General features: G+C 43.4%; 1 protein-coding gene across 1 annotated transcript in view; it reads right to left on the reverse strand.

Annotated features, from left to right (window-relative positions):
• The window catches only part of LOC140339749 (uncharacterized), a 19547-nt gene extending 16034 nt beyond the window's left edge, over window positions 1-3513 (reverse strand). Inside the window, exon 1 of the mRNA XM_072424605.1 lies at window positions 3382-3513. The gene's annotated coding sequence lies outside the window, so the exon portion shown is untranslated. The remainder of the gene's footprint in view (window positions 1-3381) is intronic.
• Between the last annotated feature and the right edge of the window lie 10971 nt (window positions 3514-14484).

Below are 14484 nucleotides of genomic sequence, written 5' to 3' on the forward strand. Positions count from 1 at the left end.
TTTTTATATTCATGATATCTACTGGAACCCTGTTCGGACATATTTCTGTAACTTACAGGTCTACAATTTAAAAAAAAATTTCATGAAAAACAGTGTACCGCTTTTGGTACAGAAATCTAGACATCAGTGTAACGCCCAGGTGGTTAAAGCCTGCCTTTGTTCTTCTCTCCCATATAACCAATTTTTAAAATAAAATAAATTGTCTTCTATTCCACCCACTCCTAGCTTATCATGTTTTTTTTTTTTTAAACAAAACTAAAGACCCAAACTACATACTAGAAAGAGCGAACACTTGGAAGACTGAGTCTAATTTCTCATTCTTCACCTTTGTAGTGTGGGGTTCCTTACAGTGCCCACATCTCTTCGTGGTGATGTGGACACCTAATGGTCACTGAAATTTTTCATCACCTGGGCCTACAGGGTCTCCTCTGGTCCTGAAGACTTTGGATAATATATGAAGAGGGATAAAGTCAACATAAATGTCCCGTTACTGCAAAGAGACTTTTGTGTTCTTAATGTTTTTACTACTTTATAGTACACCTGTGGTTAGGCAAATCATACTAACATAAGTAATTATTTAAAGAAAGCAGTACAAGTGCTTAAGAATTTTGTAACTGAATTAAAGACTGAGGAACTAAATCTTTGCACCCAAACCAGAGCCCACCATCTTAATGATCAATGAGATAGGCTAATAGAGAGGCATTTAGACCAAGGTCAACACAAGATACTTTAGACCAGTTGAAGGAACATGCAGTAACCCTTGCAGTACCTGTGTTGGAAAGATATAACTAACTTAAAGCTCAACTATCACCAGGACAGATAATAGTTTTGTTCCTCACTTGCAGCAGGCCCTCTCCCTTTTGGGTTGTAGGTAGGCCCCAGACATCCCCAATACAGGACTGCTTCATGAGAGAAGGCCTTCTCCTGTTTTGAGCATGGTAAATTTTTTGTGTAGGGCACCTACCTCAATGTACATAAGATGGCTATTATAATTATAAATTGTTTACCTGCTCCAGGCAGTGTTTTATTTAGAGAAATCGGACCTCATGAGGCATCAAGGTACTCACAGAATGTGAGAAATGTTTTTCCTCCAAGTTATAGAAAAGTAAATGATTTATCATTGGTGTGAGTTATATTATGTAAATGAGGGTAAGGTTCCCTACACAAAACATTTACCACAACCAGAACAGGAGAAGGGCTTCTCACATATGTAAGAGTGCACATGGACAACCAGGACCTTGAAAACATTCCCTCATTCAGAGCCTGAATATGGCTTCACCCCCATGTGAATCATTTGATGTAAGGTAAGATGGGCTTTCTGCACAAAACTTTCGCCACATGTTGAGCAAGGAGAAGTCATTGTATTCAGGTGGGTTCATGCATGGATGAGTAGAAGTGACTAGTGTTGGTCTTCAAATTCGGGTTGTCCTTATATTTGACCCGAATATGGCCATTCAAATTTGGAAAGACCCGACCCAAAAAACACAGGATTCGACGGTGCGAATTTGGCGCTTTGAATTCCGGAATCCGAAAGCCCCCTTTAACAAGGTGACTCCCAGATGTCCAACTATGGGGAATAAGTACAGGGGTGCATATTAGTATTATGAACCGCTGTGCTTATTCCCCATGTTGGACATCTGGGATTCACCTTGTTAAAGGAGGCTTCCGGATCCCAAATAAGTCACTAACTTATTTGGGACCCGGAAGCCCCCTTTAACTAGGTGACTCTCAGATTTCCAACCATGGGGAATAAGTACAGGGGTACATAATACCCCTTACTGTTTCCCTGAAAGGTTAAAATATAAGTGCAAATAATGAGTCCATATTTTAATGTGAAATGTATTCTTAAATGTATTGCATGTACAATAAATGTATGTGATTTGTGTGTGCTTACTTAATACTTACCTTTTTTCACAGTAACTCACCTGAAATTAGGTTCCCATGGTCCCTGGGCTGTACTTGTCATTGATAAGTACAGCCCAGGGACCATGGGAACCTGCGGTCACAGCTGATCGGAGGCACGTGGGTGCAAGTACAGCCTAGGGACCATGCGAAACTGGACCGTGGGAACCTGCAGTCATAAGTAATTGGAGGCACATGGGTGCAGGGCACATGCCTCCAATCAGCTGTGACTTGTACCTGGGCTGTTTTTTTAATTGATAAGTACAGCTTAGGGACCGTGCGAACCTAGACCTTGGGAACCTGTAGTAACAGCTGATTGAAGGCATGTGGGTGCAGGGTACGTGCCTCCAATCAGCTGTGACTTGTATTTGGGCTGTACTTATCATTGATACCGTGCAAACCTGGACTGTGGGATTCTGCGGTCACAGCTAATTGGAGACACGTGCCCTGCACCCACGTGCCTCCAATTAGCTGTGACCGCAGGCCCACTGAACTCATATGACCTCTCAATGGAGAAGAAAGAGAAAGGGAAGAAGAGGATGAGGGAGAGAGACATTTGGGTAGAGAAAGGATGGAATGTAAAATTGGACACATTTCTGTAGATTCCTTTTAAATATAAATAAATATATATATATATATATATATATATATATATATATATATATATATATATATATATATATATATATATATATATATATATTGCAGTCTATAGCTTCCTAAGGAGGAACCTAATCTCCCATCTGTCAATTCAAGTGACAGTTAAGGTAGGACTTTCATTAAAAACCATTTCCCACATTTACAATATGAATAAGGACGAACGCCTTTGTGGATTCTTTCATGTCTAACCAGAGCTGATTTATGAGTAAAAACGTTTGTCACACATGTTTGTCACGAGCAGGAATATGGCTTTTCCCATATATGGGTTCTCTGGTGTCCAACAAGATGGGACCTGCAAGAAAAGCCCTTACCGCATTTAGGACATGAATATGGGTGGTCGCCGGTGTGGACCCTCTGGTGTTGGACCAAATTTGATTAATTGGTCAGTCATTCATGTGGACCCCCTTTTGTGTCTGGCAAGATTGAATTTTCTGGTGTCTCACCAATAGTCGCTTCCATGAAAAACACTTCCCACATGCAGAACAGGAATAAGGCTTCTCTTCCTTGTGAGTCCTCTGATGTTTAAGAAGATATCCTTTTTGGGAAAAATTTCACCACAGTCAGAACAGGAAAATGACTTTTTTTTTGTGCATGGAAAGGTTTGACCTGTCAGTAAAACACTTGCCCCGATGGGAACATGAATATGGGTTTTCCCCAGTGTGAACTCTTTTATGGGTGTTAAGAGAACTGTTCCAGGAGAAACATTTCCCACATTCTGAACAGGAAAATGGCTTCTCCCTCAGGTGAGTCTTTGATGTTCAATATATCTTGTTCTCTCTGTTAAACATTTATTACACTTAGGGCAAAAGAATGATCTACCTCCAGAACACCGTCCCCGGTGTGTAGATAGATTATTTGAGAGATCTCCACTGTGACCTGCTGGACAAAGCTCTGGGTCAACAATCTTCTTCGAGGAACCAAGTATGATGTCATCTTCATCAGTTTCACTAGCTGGAGTGATCACAGCTTTCTTCAAATTATCCCTGACATATCGCCTATCTGAAACAATGAAGCATAATTGCCTAATAAAGTTTACAACCTAAACAAATTACAAGAAAAAAACTGACAGAGAAGAGCTGTCGGCTATACAAGTTTGCTTGAAGAAAATTTAAGTACATTTTTATAAGAGGAGTTTTCAATCGACAAAGTTTTGCCTGGAAACTGGGTCATCAAACAATGCAGATAAATCAGAACAATGTTTCTCAACTAAGGTTTCATGGAACCGTAGGTTCCGTAGGAGAGGTTGCTAGGGGTTCCTTGAGCAATGAGCAGTTTGTGACTCCCAGATCAGTTTAAAAGATACCAATGATCTTTTTGGCTATCTGTAAGGCTGGCAACCTTCCCAATGGCCAGCAGTGTAGGAGGATTCTTCCTACTGACCACCACACTAATGTACTGTGAGAACTGAATTTTGTAATTATAGCCGGGGTTCACTGAAGATCCAAAAGCTTTTTCAAGGGGTTTCACCAAGTCATAAGGGCCATGAAACACTTTATTATATACATACAGATGTCTATGTTTCTCAGCCTTTACATTAAAAAAACTCACCTGTTCTGATTACGGGAGGGATGTCTTCCTCCATATTTGGATAATCACCCATAACAAATGGATCTTCTGCTTCCTCCTTCATCTCAACTTTACCAACAATCAAATTTTCATCCTGTATACAACAAACCAATATACATTATAGGTTACGTAAACTAAGACTGTTAACAACAGCATCGTCTACATGTTCAGTGCTAAGGACAAACGGCTGGTTTATGAACAGGGTAAGATAAGCTTTACGTATCAATAAAATCATGACTTTGACATCACATACAGGGAATGTTGCGGGTGTTATTGCTTAATGGCATGGGTCATTGTTGTCTAGTGCTTGGGGAAATTATTTGATTGTGGTACATACAGTAAACCCCACATATTCAAATATGCTTTAATTTTTATCACAATTGAATAACTTGAAAGGTTGTCTAAAAACTTACCGTATTTTTCGGCGTATAAGACGCTCCGGCATATAAGACGCACCCAATTTTAAAGGAGGAAAATCTAGAAAAAAAAGATTCTAAAAGATTATTCCCCTTCTGATCACCCTGTGCCAATTTATCCCCTTCTGATCACTCTGTGCCAATCCGCGATCGCTGGCCGCGCGTACGTTCGCGCTTCCAGCGATCGCGGATTTCAATGATGAATCAGGGGCATGGTCTCCCTCATTATCATCATCATAATCATTTTCCTCCTCCTCCTCCTACTCTTGAAACTCCTAATGCTGGCCAGTGTCCCTTCTTGCTCCTCCTAATGCTGGCTATGCGCTATGGACTGTAATGTCACCCTCATCCTCCTCTCCCATTTCTTCCCCTCTTCTCCCATCACCACTTTCCATCAGCCCACACAGGATATTGTCAAACAGAAAGATGATGAGTATGACATTGTTCCAGCCTGATCGCTCCCGACTCACAACGTTTGTGGCCTGCCCTAAGGGGGCCAGTACCATTAACAGTGTCTCCATCTGCAGCCACCGGTCACTGCAAAAATAGTTCAGTTGTGTGGCTGTACCAAGGGCCCCGCTGCCTCCATGCACCACTCTGACCAAGAAATGGTGAATGGCTAGCTTTTGCTCACACAGATGCTGGAGCATGTGCAGGGTGGAGTTCCATCTAGTCACAGTGTCACAAGTGACCCATGCGCAGCGCGGCTGTTGTGAGCCGGGAGGTCGTCAGCCAAGCCTCAACCTCTCTGTGCAAAGCGGACAAGAGTTCTCCGGTGGTGTGACTTTTCTTCCCCAAGGACAACAGATTCAGCACTGCCTGGCAACGCGTGTGCTTGAGGAAGCCGTGGTGGCGTGCCCACTTAAGCACAGTGACCTCCGCTGCTGGCCTCCCAGGAGGAATGTCGAATAGAGAGGGTTTGCCAGTAAAAGGAATGGAGGAGGAGGGGGAGGACTGGGGTGGCCCATGCTCTCCCACCACACCCCTCAGCGGGGGTACCAGGTGCTACAATGCCTCTTGCAGACTACCACCCACTGAGCTATGCAAGGCCACCCAGTGAGCGGTGAAGGAAAGGTAGCGTCCCACTCCGTGCTTGGTTGTCCAGCTGTCCATGGTGACATGGATTTGACTAGACACCAGAAATGCCAAAGGCCGGGAGAGGTTACCCATTACATGTGCATGTAAACCGGGAACAGCAGTGTGGGAGAAGTAATGCCTGCTTGGTATATTCCACCGATGCTCGGCACAGGCCGTCAGGTCACAAAAGGGAGCAGAGTCCACAATGCTGTACGGCAGTAGCTGCCAGGCCAATAGTTTGGCTAGACTTGAATTGAGTTTGATGATTCTTTTGTTGGTTGGGCCCATAGCCTGATATCTTGTGCAGAACTCTGGTAGAGTGGGCTGAAGGGACTGGGAGCTAGGGGAGCTGAAGGGGTCACTGGAGTACTCATCTTGCGGTGACAAACATCGTCTGATGCCACGAAACCTGCGGCCAGAAGCTGATACTTCCTCGCAGCTGGAAGTCCGGATGGGAACAACCTTCAATGACAGTTGCAGGTGGGGAAGGAGTCAATGGAGGTGGAAGAAGAGATGATGACGAGGTGGCACCTCCTTCAAGAGAACACAAGTATTGCTCCAATTTGGTTTGTGGTTCTTGTGCATGTGGGATAGCAGGGATCTTGTACCCAAATGTGATCTGGCCTGTCCTCTGTGAACCTGCCTGTGGCACAGGATGAAGATTGTCTTTGACTGTGCCCACTTGTCTGTGTGTTCTTTGGAACTAACATGAGGCAGATTTGCAGCCCTTTTCATCCCCAGTCTGTTGCTGCTGTTGCTGCTGCCTTTCCTCTACGTCTGTTTCGGAACTGCTGCTAGCCCTTACACGTACGGGTGGCTCCCAGGCGACATCACGGTCATCATCATCATCCTCATTTTCATCTAAGACAACCTCTGCAAATGCAACCACTGATGAAGAACCCTCGCCCGGCAAGTGCTGACCACACTCTCCAAGGGTCTCAAAGTCTGCCTCCTGCTCTGAAACTTGCAATGACAGATCCTCAGGCTGTTCGTGCCCCGGGATCGCTCACTGACAGGAGGATTCCCTCAGCTGTATTTATGAATGCAGCCGTGATAATCCTCCTATAGTGATTTCCTGGATTTCTGATGGTTTTGCAAAATTTTGCCGCCCCACCGGAATTTTGGGGAAATTACCTTGTAAGCTTGGCACAATCTTGGGAAGCCAATGTTTTTATAGCCTCATATATAGTCAATAACCGAGGCCTGCAGCTACTTAAGCATTCTGTGGCACCAAGAGGGTGGAAAATAGATAAAGGTGTTTAGATAGGATCAACATAATAATCACGGCTATGCGACCAAAAAAGAAAATAGGGAGCGATTTCCAATTCTCAAGAAGAATAATGATTTCTCTAAATAATGGAATATAGTTACATTTGTAAAGGGTATGGTATGTTGGGGTCAACATAAACCCTAAATATTTGATGGAGTTGGCCTTCCAAGGGTACGGGTACTGTGCTTGGATATGTTGAACTAAGCTATCTGGTAGGTTTATAGGGAGGGCCTCCATTTTGCCTAATTTTATTTCCAGAGACGGCGCTATACTCATCTAGTACCTTGTGTACATTAGGTAATGTTATCTGAGGTTTGGTGAGGGTTAGGAGGATATCATCAGCATATTGAGCAATAGTGAAATGTTTGGTTTAATGGGTACTCCTGTAATATCAGGGTGTCTGTGTATCGTACCTACAGGGGGGTCTATGCATAAAGGAAACAGCAGCACAGAAAACGGGAAGCCTTGCCTGGTATCGTTGTGGATCGTGAATAATGGATAGTTAAAATGTAGGAGTTTATTTCAGCAGTAAGGTGGGCGTATAAGACAAAAAAGGCATTTAGGAAGAGGCTTCACATCCCCACCCATTTTAGGGTCTGCATCATAAACAGACAGCTTATTTGGTCTAAGGCTTTTTCCGCATTTAGATTTAGAACTATTGCACCAGAGTCCTTTTTGTCTGTGGTACGTCCTGTGTTGATGCCAGCTTGGGTGCATCAATGTACTGTACCTGATCTTTGGCAAATATTGTAGGTAAATAAGTCGAAGCCAGTAGTTTTGCGAATATTTTTAGATCAGTATTTAGGAGGGCTATTGAACAATAGCTAACAGTGATTTTTTGATCTTTACCCGCTTTAGGAAACAGAAATTTAGAAGTGGAGCATAAGGTAAGGTATTGGAGATTCCTCCAGAAAACTATTTAAAAACTTATTAAGCTTTACACAGATCTTGGTCTTTGAAGATAGTTTTTAAGTTTACTGGTTTATTGACAAATTGTCAAAGATTTTACACTGTCCAATAGGAACACACCATTCATTCAGTCCACAGAGCGCTGGGACCCTCTTTTTTATTCTTCTCATAATAAGAAGGCATTACCTCCTCCTCACTGGGTACACATTCTCTATATTCCCTTCTCCACCAGAGAAATTAATTAAAAAGGGCACAATCCTCCTTTTCAGGTTCACATCAGAATGGCCACTCACCATTAAAACAAATAAAAAAAAAGGACAGTTTATTCTCAAATAGAACAGAATTGTTTTCCTCTAGTGTTGGCTCCACATTTTCAGCCTCTGGAAGAAGAATGTCCAATCACAGCTCTGCTTGTCACTTTGGCAACAAGGAAACTGACCAACAGTTGTGGAATTGAAGTGGGGGGCTAGTAATGATAAAAAGATGGGCAGGTGAGGGAGGAGAGAGGTCTCTATGTATCTAGGCTAAACTAAAAAAAAAACTACAACCTTTTTAGCCTATAAGCAGGAGTGAGCAGTATGTTATTCATTTAAAATTGTGCATTGGCAAGTTGAAAGTAAAAGTCTTACAACAGCATAGATTGCAAGATCTTTGGAGCAGTCTCCGACTTGAGACACCTGGATATCTATAGGTGGGCTTCAAGTCTGTGGGCTGTGTTTTGTTTTGCTGTAATTATTAAGACATCATTCAATGTGCATTAAAAATGTAGGAAATGTAAGTACCTTAAAATTACCTGATAACTGCCTCCTACAGTCCCTGTACAGCAGAACTCAGACCTCAAGTGAGAAAAGTGGTAAAAGCAACCATTCAGTTCATGCTGATAAGAGAGAGTAGAGTGATGAGCTAATTGCTGCTCCTTCTTTCCCTGGTCATAGACTACGGTGACCTGTACTTAGAGAAGGTGACTTGCCTGGCTATCAGACTGGACATCTAGGAGCAGAAAAAAGTAGAATATTACAGGAAAACCCATTTTCTTATTCCCACTGCAATGGTTCGGAATGGGAGAACAAAAAAGTCTTTGTACATCTCCTTGTACCCCTCAAGATTTTGAAGTCCAATGGAAGATCTGCACCAGCTGTGAATGTATGAATGAATGACCAACTGTCAAAACCTAGAGATCCTACTTAGAATTATTTTTGGCCAAGGTTTTCCACCAAGAGTGGAATACTAAAATCTGAGCAAGAAATTTTTCAAACAGAGCAGATGTTCTCTAAATTTATCAACCATCACAATTTTAGAGAATGGGGAAAAACAGAGATAGACTTCAAGGTAAAAACACTAGGGATGAGCGAGCGAGATTAGTAAATTGGATCTTGCAGCGAATCGGGCCGTTCTCCTTTACCGAATATTTAAGCGAGAATGGCCTTGCAATTCGCCATGAGGTTGTGTTCTCGTGGAACAAATGAGGGAAAATCCAGGGGGCGGGAACGGCGACTTTTTACGGTGGGAATGGCGTGGCTGGGAGCCAATAATTTGCTTCCAGGATGCACAGCAAGGCCCAACAGCCCAATCAGGAGAGATCTGAGCACAGGCATATATACAAGGAAGGAGGGAGGGGTTAGTCACTCTATCTTGTGTTCTGTGTCAGAGAAAGAAGCAGGGAAAGAAGTGCATTGTGACAGGAACAGGTTAAGAGCCTTCTGTTTATCTTGAAATATACAGATTGTGCAGTTTTTGATGCTACCTCTTGCTATCCAGCAAAAAAGGCAGAACATTTCTGTCCTACTCTCCAAAAAACAGATATTTAATTCTAATAGCACTTGCTATCTAGCAAAAAAGCCAGAAAGATTTCTGTATTTCTCTATAAAATATACAGATATTTAATTATGATACCACTTGCTATCTATCAAAAAGCCATACAAATGTCTGCATTTCTCTCAAAAAACTACAGATATTTCATTCTGACCCCACTTGCTATCAAAAAAAGCCAGAAAAATGTCTGTATTTCTCTCTAAAAAAAATATATATTTTATTCTGGTCCCACTTGCTATCTATTAAAAAGACACAAAATATTCTGTATTTCTCATAAAAAAATACAGATATTTAATTCCGATACCACTTGCTATCAAAAAAGCCAGAATATTTTCTGTATTTCTCCCAAAAAAATAGATATTTTATTCTGATCCCACTTGCTATTTATCAAAAAAGTCAGAAAATGTTCTGTATTTCTCTCAAAAAAATACAAATATTTTATTTTGATCCCACTTGCTATCTATCAAAATAACCAGAAAAATATCTGTATTTCCCTGAAAAAATACAGATATTTTATTCTGATAGCACTTGATATCTATCAAAAAAGCCAGAAAAAATTCTGTATTTCTCTCAAAAAAATGTGGTTCTTTTTCACGCTGAAGGATGATGACGGGTGTGTAGCAATCTGCATCCTGTGCCCAAGGCAGATTCGCAGAGGACAGGCCAGTTTACCTTTGGGTACAACATCCCCGCTTTGTTTGGATTTGGAGGCTTCAGGTTTCCCATCCCTCTTTCAGCCTTCACTTCCACAATAATTTTCTCAGCAGCACCATCTTCTAATTGTGAACTGTTCTCATTGATTATAACTTGTTCAGGTCTCTCAAAAACTTTGTTAGGTGCAGCCACATGTTCTATAGCTGCAGCAACATTTACCCCAGAGTCTTTATTTTCACCAAAGTCACAAACTGCGGCAGCCTCTACATTTCTTATGCAGGGGACAGTTTCAGCCTCTTCCTCTTCACTACTGTAACCAACAGCTACATGCTCCCCACTGGCTACATAAGTGATGGCCTTAACCGCTTCAAATTCAATGTCCCCAATAGCTATGGCCCCTTTACTGTCCATGTAAGGGGAAGCCTCACCCTCTTCACATTTATCAATAGTTGGAGCCTTTACAGCAAAGGTAGTGTTGATTAGGAATATTTCTCTGCATAAATATGGATAATATATCTCCCTATCAATGCACATATATATTCAAGAAATGAAGGTTCATGCACAAATTATATAGCTAGTCACTCAAACAGTTTAATTAAGAAAATAAAGTGAAACATAAAGTACACTGCAATATTGTTTGATATCTAGAGATAGGAATGTCAATCAATATATACAGTACATAAAAAAAGGTTGTTAGTAGGTAACCCCTGTAATAATCTAATAATGGTTAGTACATAATATTTACAAAAGTAATAAAAATATTTATAGCTACCTGCTAGGATGGTATTGGGTACATCAGGAGCCTGCTTCCTTCAGAAGAGGACTCCATAACAGCTTACCTGAGAAAGGCCTAAGAGCAAGCGAGCGAGATCCATTCTCTCATTTCCCATTTTTATTCCCATTAGGAATCATTTAGGCTCTTGGATTGGTTCCTGTGTATGATCTGTAAAATGACACACCTCCCCTAGACTGGGATTGGGTATCGCATTTAAATAGACCTCCCAGCTTAATTTCATATGGGAATCTGGAGCTGGAATCAAAGTTTAGGGTTCAATAAAAGGTCCAGCTGGGTCATCACCCCAACCCATCTGTCCATCTTCTGGTAACTCAGGCTTGATGGATTTATTACTCATTGGGGGTCCTACTGGTAATAAGTTTGTTATGGGAACTAGATTTGTTTACTGGCATCTGTTTTATTATCTGTTTGTTTATTGTTGCTTGGGTGAGGTTCTTTAACCACCTGAGCGTTACACTGATTTCTAGATTTCTGTTCCAAAAGCGTCACAGGTTTTCATGAATTTTTTTTTTTTTAAATTGTAGAGCTGTAACTTACAGAAATATGTCCGAATAGGGTTCTAGTAGATATTGTTCCGCCGGCCGGCATCTTGTGTTCCGCCGGCCGGCATCTTGTGTTCCGCCGGCCGGCATCTTGTGTTCCGCCGGCCGGCATCTTGTGTTCCGGTCCTGCTGGTATAGGAGAAGGCACCTGACGCTGGAGAGGGAGATTGACGCTGGAGGACGACGCTGGAACACGAACACGATGCTGGATGAGCACAGCGGGACCTGGTAAGTGGGGATTTTAATATAGGGAGAAAAGTTCAGGGTTAACGAAAATTGCAACTTTTTTTAGCCCGTACCAAGGTCGGGCTTAACGGTTGGGAGGTTAATAACCATTGATTAGGCATCCCCTAGGTGATACAGATAGCCAGTACAAGGAAAAACAGGTTCCCATATTTAAACACATCATTCCTACACATATACACCCATATACACATACGTTATATATTCATATATATATATAAACCCACATATATCTAAAAATATCTATAGACAATCTTGAGGTGCAACAGTAGGCAAATTTTAAAGGGCACTAGGCCATTTCAGGGGTGGGCAGGAGCACACTAGGCCGGAGTCCTGCCCTAATGGCTCCGCCCCCACCAGAAGTGAAATCCCCTTCCACCGTATGCATTGGGGCCGGCCGGGATTAGGCCGGATTGGCCAGGGGAGGCGCTAGGCTGGAACGAACGACTGGCTAGGCCGTATCTGGCCTAAAGGCCAGAGTTTGCCGACCTCTGCTCTACAGTTAACCTCTTCATATTCACCAATGTCTCCAATAGCTACAGCTTCTACACTCTCGACATAGGTGATGGCCTGCCAGTACCTGTCAGTAGTCTATTCACTAAAATTATGTTACACACTTCTGGGTGGATGGCATTGTCAATGCACTACACCCAGCTCTAGATGCCAGTTACCAATGCGGTCCCGCTCCTTCTCAGGGCCCACCACCATCCCCTGCTGCCGGTGTTGCTGCTGCCACCTGTCAGTACTCCATTCACTAAAATTGTATACTTCTGATAATGCACTACACCCAGCTCTAAATGCCAGTTACCAATGCGGTCCCGCTCTTTCTCAGGGCCCACTGCCTCCTCTTGCTGCTGCTTCCGCCTGTCAGTGCTCTATTCACTAAAATTGTACACTTCTGGGCGGCATTGACAATGCAATACACCCAGCTCTAGATGCCAGTTACCAATGCAGTCCCCGCTCTGTTTCAGGGCCCAGCGCCTCCTCCTGCTTCTGCTGCTGCCTGTCATTACTCCATTCACTAAAATTGTACACATCTGGGTGGCATTGACGTTCCAATACACCTGGCTCTAGATGCCAGTTACCAATCCCGTCGCCGATCCGTCTCAGGGCCCACCGCCTCCTCCTCCTGCTGTTGCTGCCGTCTTTCAGTACTCCAATCACTAAAATTGTATTACACACTTCTGGGTGTCAGTGACGATGCACCACACCTAGCTCTAAATGCCAGTTACCAATGCCGTCCACGCTCTGTCTCAGGGCCCACCACCTCCTCCTCCTGCTGTTGCTGCCACCTGTCAGTGCTCCTTTCACTAAAATTGTTCACTTCTGGGTGACATTGATGATGCACTACACCCAGCTCTAGATGCAAGTTACCAATGCGGTCCACGCTCTGTCTCAGGGCCCATTGCCTCCTCCTGTTGCAGCTGCTGCCGCCTGTCAGTACTCCATTCACTATAATTGTACACTTGTGGGTGTCATTGACAATTTACTACACTCAGCTCTGGATGCCAATTACAAATGCAGTCCACGCTCTATCTCAGGGCCCACCTCCTACTGGTCATGCTGTTGCTGCTGCCGCCTGTCCAGTACTCCTTTCACAAAAATTGTATTACACACTTCTGAGTGTCATTGATGAAGCACTACACCCAGCCCTGAATGCCAGTTACCAATGCCGTCCACACTCCGTCTCATAGCCCACCGCCTTCTCCTCCTGCTGCTGCTACCGCCTGTCAGTAGTCCATTCACTTAAATTGTATTACACACTTCTGGGTGTCATTGACGATGCACTACACCCAGCTCTCAATGCCAGTTACAAATGCGGTCCATGTTCCGTCTCAGGGCCCACCGCCTTATCCTCCTGCTGATGCTGCTGCTGCCTGCCCAGTACTCCATTCACAAAATTGTACACTTCTGGGTGGCATTGATGATGCACTACACCCAGCTCTAGATGCCAGTTACCAATGTGGTCCACGCTCCATCTCAGAGCCTACCGCCTCCCCCTCCTTCTGCTGCTGCCGCCTGTCGGTGCTCCATTCACAAAACTTTTATTACACACTTCTGGGTGTCATTGACGATGCACTACACCCAGCTCGAGATTACCAATGCAGTCCCCACTCCGTCTTAGGGCCCTCCGCCTCCTCCTCCTGCTGTTGCTGCTGCCGCCTGTCAGTACTCCATTCATTAAATTGTACACTTCTGGGTGGCATTGACGATACACTACACCCAGCTCTATTATTACAGAAGGATGGTCCTCCAACCTTTTGCCTAATGTTACCGCACTACTTGTCCACAACTTTATGGATAGCATTCCTAACACATGTCATCCAGGTCATGATGCCAGCTAGCAATTATTAATGAATTATTAATGAACATTAGCAATTGATGCAGCTATGTAAATTCAGAAGGGGTGCGTTCATTAAATAGCAACGCATTTTCCTGCTGTTTTGATGGCTTTTTTTTACCAAGTTTCAGATTGTGCAGGTGTGGCAATACCTGTCCCTGCTAAACCGTCCTGCAGCATCCCGCGCCTTTGTGCCCTGTCAAGCTGGCAAGCGCAGCACTCACGCGCTGTCTGCCAGACAATGCATGCAGCACTTCCTAGTCTCACATGTCTGTGGGTAGTCTTGCTCACACTGA

The sequence above is a fragment of the Pyxicephalus adspersus genome, chromosome 10 (assembly GCF_032062135.1).
Source record: "Pyxicephalus adspersus chromosome 10, UCB_Pads_2.0, whole genome shotgun sequence".
Lineage (NCBI taxonomy): Eukaryota > Metazoa > Chordata > Amphibia > Anura > Pyxicephalidae > Pyxicephalus > Pyxicephalus adspersus.